This window comes from Cyanistes caeruleus, unplaced genomic scaffold (genome assembly GCF_971803275.1).
Source record: "Cyanistes caeruleus unplaced genomic scaffold, bCyaCae1.hap1.1 HAP1_SCAFFOLD_107, whole genome shotgun sequence".
Lineage (NCBI taxonomy): Eukaryota > Metazoa > Chordata > Aves > Passeriformes > Paridae > Cyanistes > Cyanistes caeruleus.
In genome coordinates this window covers 551481-557425 of record NW_028255908.1, presented here as the reverse complement: position 1 = coordinate 557425, position 5945 = coordinate 551481, and the positions used below count along the sequence as shown (strand labels likewise).

The window sequence follows — 5945 nt, the reverse complement described above, 5'->3', positions numbered from 1 at the left end:
ATTAACACACCTTTTATAGGGTTCTACAGGGTCTGCGGGCAGAGCAAGTTACTATTGGCTAACACACATAGGTTTACATTCTTATCCTTGTACACAAGGATATTGTTTTGCTTTACTCTCTCTTCTGCAGGCAAGTTTCAAGGATTTCAGCCCTTAATATCACGACTTATTTCAAAGACTGGTTTGTGCAGACAGGCCTTTACTAATATATAAAATATAGCAACAATTCCCCCTTTCTCTTTTTGCACAAACCAGGCTTTGGATGTGACTCATTCTATAGTTTCATGAAGCCAAGATAACACACAACTTAGACTTTCATCCCGATTAACATTATAAGTAAAGTCTGTCCCCCTTCTAGCACAAGAGACCTCAACCATCCAGTGATGCCGCAGCTGGAGAACCAACTTCCAATGGGGTCACTATCTTCTTTCAGGGCATGTAACCCATCCTGAAGCTGTTGTAGTTGCCCATGGATGGAAACTGAATGATCAGTAAGATTCAGACAGCACATGCCTTCAAATTCCTCACAACCACGTCCTTGTGCTAAGAGCAAAAAGTCAATTGTGGCTCGATTTTGTAATACTGCATGACATACACTACTCACATCAGCTGAAAGTTCACTTAACATTGTGGATGTTAAGTTCAATTTTTTCTTAGTCTAACAGGCGAGCCTTTTTAGAGTTGCTAAGCTTTAATTCATTCAGGCTTCACTTTGACTGTTTGATGTTTTTTATTTTATCAACTACATTCAGCAATTGATGTAAGCTTGGATGGAAACAAAGTAAGTTTCCCAAAATAACAGGGTTTTCTATGTGGATTAGCAGGAATCTCATTCCATGCTCTATCTCCACAGATTCGCAATATGGAACTAGGTAATCACTTTGGTAATTGTCCTGTGAGATTGCACCACTAATAAAGGCTTTACTCTCAGTGTGAGTAACGAGATCAGCTACAGGGTTGTCTGCAGCCCAGTGCTGCATTACTTTGTTAGAATGACGTTTTGTCGGGGGTTCAAACATTATCCATCCACCTGAGGTATTGGTGGAACCTAACAAATCTAATTCTTCTGAGGGCTGCATGGTAACATTGAGAACTTCGGTAATTTTTGCTTGCCAGCAGGCTTCAAGTTGTCTTAATGCGAAGCCAACAGTGCAATTGCACTCTTGCAACATTGCCAATTGATTCAGTCAAGTCTCATTACTAATTAAACCTTTAAATGCTGCTTGAGGATCCCATTCAGGGACTCCTATGAGACAGGTGTGAAAGGATCTCCAGGTGTGGCTAGGCCCAGACACATTGACCTTTGGCCAGTTCAATGTGCCAGAGTGACCCATATGTTCTGTCACTTTTGGATGTTAGTTAGCAGACAGTTGGTCGGGACTATACACAACACAATTACCATAAGCAGTTTGTTCCATGTAAATGACACCATACTTGCAAACTCACAGCTAAACTTTAACATTAAATGGACTTTCAAAGATGCTTACACTACCTCTTGAAGGGGGAAATGCTTATACTTTATACTAATATAACAATTCCTATATAGGCTAAACTCTTTATCTTAAATTATTATCTAACTACTTTTAACACACGTGCTCTGGTATATATGTAGTCTAAGTGTGGAAGCAATTTGCTGAAAGGGTAAACACACAACTACAATTTGCTTTATATACAGTTAGATGGAGTCTCTACACTTTTCTTAGATCTTCTACAGAATTTCCTTCACAAACAGACTATGATTTAACACAATTCAGTCTTGGAACGTTCACTGCTCCCGTGATGTCAGCTGGCAGCTGATCGGTGACTGAGGGCTTTGATGTTCAGGTTGTTCTTCACATCCTTCTAAATCTTAAAACAAAAGAAAACTGAAAAATTGGTAGAGACACAACATCATAATAACAACATAAAATTTCTGTTGGCAACTGTCTGTGTAGTGCTCAGACACAACTGTGTCCTGACAGCTCCACTTCTGATCCATGTCTGGAGTACCAAGGCTGTGTGGTGACTTCTCTGTTCACTGGATCTCGTGTGTTCAGAGGCAGACAGTCTGGTCAGATGGACAGGTGACCTTTTTGAACCTGCCAACAAAACACAGACACTTCTCCCCTTGAAGTTAATGAATTATACTAATCAAATTGCTTTTAGGATATCAACTTTCCCCGTTTTCTTAAAAAAAAATAAAAATGAGATGTACTTCTGTTATACACATCAACATTAACACAAACCCATATATACAATTAGTAAGAAGCTATAGCAGTTAAAAAATCAATTAAATCATAAACATTATTAATAAGATATGTAATATAAAACTACTATTAATTACTAAAACACTGCACCAGCATCCCATAGTTAGCAAACAAACAGAAACAAAAAATCATCAGTGAAGGATTGGATCACCACCTCCGGAAATGATTCTCCAAGCCCACTTCAAAATTGATGCAGCTGCCATATTAATAGGGTCAAATTGCTGAGTCAAAAAGTGACTCAAATACTGATTTGGGACAGAAAACATCTGGATCTGCTGGCAAACATTCTGTCCAGGTAAAGTCAAGGCTTGGCCAGGGCCTGGCTTTAAACTGGAAAGATTCCTCTTAACTCATTTCTAAAACAAGGTTCTCAATAGTAGCAGCTAGGAGATGCTTACAGCACAGCAAACTGTTAAAATGCATTTGTACAAAGCAAATGATCAGAAGCCTCAGGTACCAGACCAATTAAACCATGCAGCAGTTGGTTTAATCTGAAGCCTCTTCCATGGCAGCTGTGCCTCAGCAATGGTACATCTTCTTAAAATCCACAAGCAGGTGTTCATCACCGTTCTGTCACAGCTGTCTCTGTTGTGGCTATCTTCATCTCTCTAGGAAAATAACTATACTTGGCAGTTTAGACAAGTGTCTCCAATAAAACATAAAGAATTTAAATTAAACAATATTTAAACCTAACAATAATGATTTATGACAAAAGGAAGTAACAAACTTAACCTTAAAAGAATATCTAAGTTAGAAAACTTAACTTAAAAACATTCAAGCCTAAACATAATAAAACTTGACTTTTCTTAATTCTATTAACACTTAATCTATATTAAATAAAAACATAACTTATTGTGTTACTACAAAGAGGCAACTAGAAGTTTGATATATACCTTTTAAACACAATATAATAGTAACATAGATTCACTATAAAGATTATAAAAATGTAACAAGTACATCACAATTCTATGTCATCTAGCTTTGAGAATAACCCACAATAACTGCAAATGGTACTAAAAATACTCATTCAAAACAGGAATTTGCCTAGTATACGCTTAAATTGGTTAGGATTTTGAAGTGCAGTTTTTCTAGAGAAAAACCAAAACAACACAGAATTTGGCAAATTGCCATTCAGCTTTTGTAGCACTTTTCAGAAACATTAAGTCTAATTCTTAAACTAAAATCCAAAATCCAAATTGGTATATATGCAGTTATATGTGTTTTATATAACAACAGGACTCACATTGAAATTACCTTATTAAAATAGTGGAAAAAACAAGCAAATGGGTAATATATACTTTAACTTAACTTTGTCTTGTACAGTGAAGTTCTCTTAACTAATTAATTTTTTTAAACCATAAATATCTTTTGTAGATAACATCAATTGGAAGGTTTTCTTAGTAGCTGTAAATTATACCATATTTTAACCTTAGGTTCTAAAACCAGTTATTGCAAGGTAACTTCTGTTAATATTCACCTTAAACACCTTTTTTTTTGAAAAGGGGCCTTTTTAAACTTAGAATTTTAATCACAATAATTTCTCCAGTAAAACTCTAAAGACTACAACTGCATAAACTCATAATTACTTAAAACACAAAATTAACTCTAAAAGGGTATATAAAAACATTTTTAAAAACCCATGAATCATGACTTTTTAACAAACTGGGTACTATCCCAGTGCTTTTTCTTAGGGGGGGGGGGGGGGGTGGACTGCCTGCCCTGCTGCTGCTCTCTGCTGCTGTTATCTTTCTTCACATTCTCCACATACTCTTGCAGAAAAAAAACAACAAAAAAACACCTCACAAAGTTAACTTTAACACATACAGTCGTTTCTCTCAATCTCTCTTGTTCACTGATAGAGGAAAAAAGGGGCACAATTTTTACAAAAGCAGGCGATGTTACATGCAAAGTCTCTCACGGCCAGGTGGTAACAACGGTGACCATTGCAGCTTATCAACTTCTAATTACAGTGATGAATTTCAAACTAGATACCATATAGTTTGTGATTTTTTGGCTATTTTGTCTCTTTCTGAAGCTCTCTGAGCCACCTGTTTCTGCTCAGCTGTTTCTGTAATTGTTCAGTGTGGCCTTGGAACTTTTTCTGCACTGCTTCTGCCCCGGGGGTGCCCCCGCTCTCTGCGCACACCTCAGTGCTCCCCCATGTCCCCCTGGTTCAGGTGGAAACCAATCTAAATTTGGATTCTTTTCTTCCAGGGTAGAAAAGTTGGAACTTAAATAAGATTGTAGTGTTAAGAGTGACTCCAAAAGTGAAGCAAATAGCTCAGGATATATCACATCCTGCCGTAACTGAACAGATTCTGTTCGTTGTTTCAGTGTTTCCTCTGGAATTTCTTTCTCATTATTTCCTTCTCTCTGACTCTCCCTCCCTCTTTCCATGGGCAGCATAGATAGGAGTGTTTGCCCAGCAGTGGGAGGCAAAGGCGTGAGCATACCCGTAAGCAAGAAGTCCAGGGAGCTCCTTGCGCAAATCAAAACCCTTAAGCTGTGGCTTTTCTAAAAAGCAGGTAAATAAATCATGTGCTGCTTGCCTTTCCATCTTACCGTCAGCGCTGTTGCAGCCCTACAAGGTTTGGCAGCACGTTACGGCCAGGACTCTCCTCTGAGGTCGCCTGGGGCGCAGCACCGTTGCTTTTCGCCGTCCTTGCTGCGGAGGACCCGTCCCCTGTCGCCGACTCCCGTGGCCTTTGCTTTTTAATGTCCCAAAGGTCCCAAAGGTCCCAAGGGTCCCATTTGTTCGGGCGCCATTTGATGAGTTCGGCGGGAGACAAGCAGCACTCAATATGAATGATCAGCAAGTCTCCTTTATTGGCAACTCCAAACTCCCTATATAACATCAATAATTAGGCTCATACATAGTGCAAAAGCAAGCTCATTATTGGATATTTCATTTAAGGACAACTCCACCTAGTTCCACCTTCTTGTGGTCATTCATCTGTGCTGAATCCACATTCTTCTGATCACAGTGTCCTGTTCTCAGTTCACAGTTATCACTAAGGTCTTTCTGACATTGCAACATCTCATACCAACTACACTCCACTGTTGTTTAATTCTTTCTCAGCTAATTGCTGCATGGGAACACGACCTTTGTTAGCTAGCCACTCTTTCACACTGTTGAGATTCGGGAGCCTCCCGGGAAGCACCAGCCATGAAGATTCCAGTGGGCTCAGCTGCTACCTGCAGGGGTACTGGGTGTGGCCCGTTGTGACTCAGCGGTGCTAAGAGACCCCTGTGACATCAGAGAGCCCCACCACGACTCAGGGTGTGTAAGCAGCGCAGAACCCTGAGGTGCCCAGTCCCGTGAGAGCCACTCTTGCAGAAGGAAGCAGCTCCCGAGATCCATTCGCGCTTCAGGATCTCAGAGATGGAGGAGAACAAGGCAAAACCCAAATGCTCCCAGCCACCCAGCCCCCTGCCCAGCTGGGGGCAAGACCAGGCCCTCAGCGGGCACTTGGTGGGGGCAGTGGGTGGCTCAGCCTGGCCACAGTCAGGCACTGAGGAGAAGGAGGGGCCCTTGGTCATCACGGAAGAGAAGAACCCTGACGTGGATGACGAGCCTTCCCAGTGGGGAGACCTTCGGGCCCAAGAGCCTCGCCTCTACGGAGCAGGGAGTCACCAAGAGTTGCACCAGGGGAAGGTGGCTGTGAGAGTGCCCTGGGGAGATGTGGCACAGCAACACCT

The 5945-nt window shown here is 40.8% G+C and overlaps 1 protein-coding gene across 1 annotated transcript in view; it reads left to right on the top strand.

Moving 5' to 3' along the window:
• The window catches only part of LOC147646225 (uncharacterized), a 385217-nt gene that overhangs the window by 275115 nt on the left and 104157 nt on the right, over positions 1-5945 (top strand). The gene's annotated exons all lie outside the window — the stretch shown is intronic.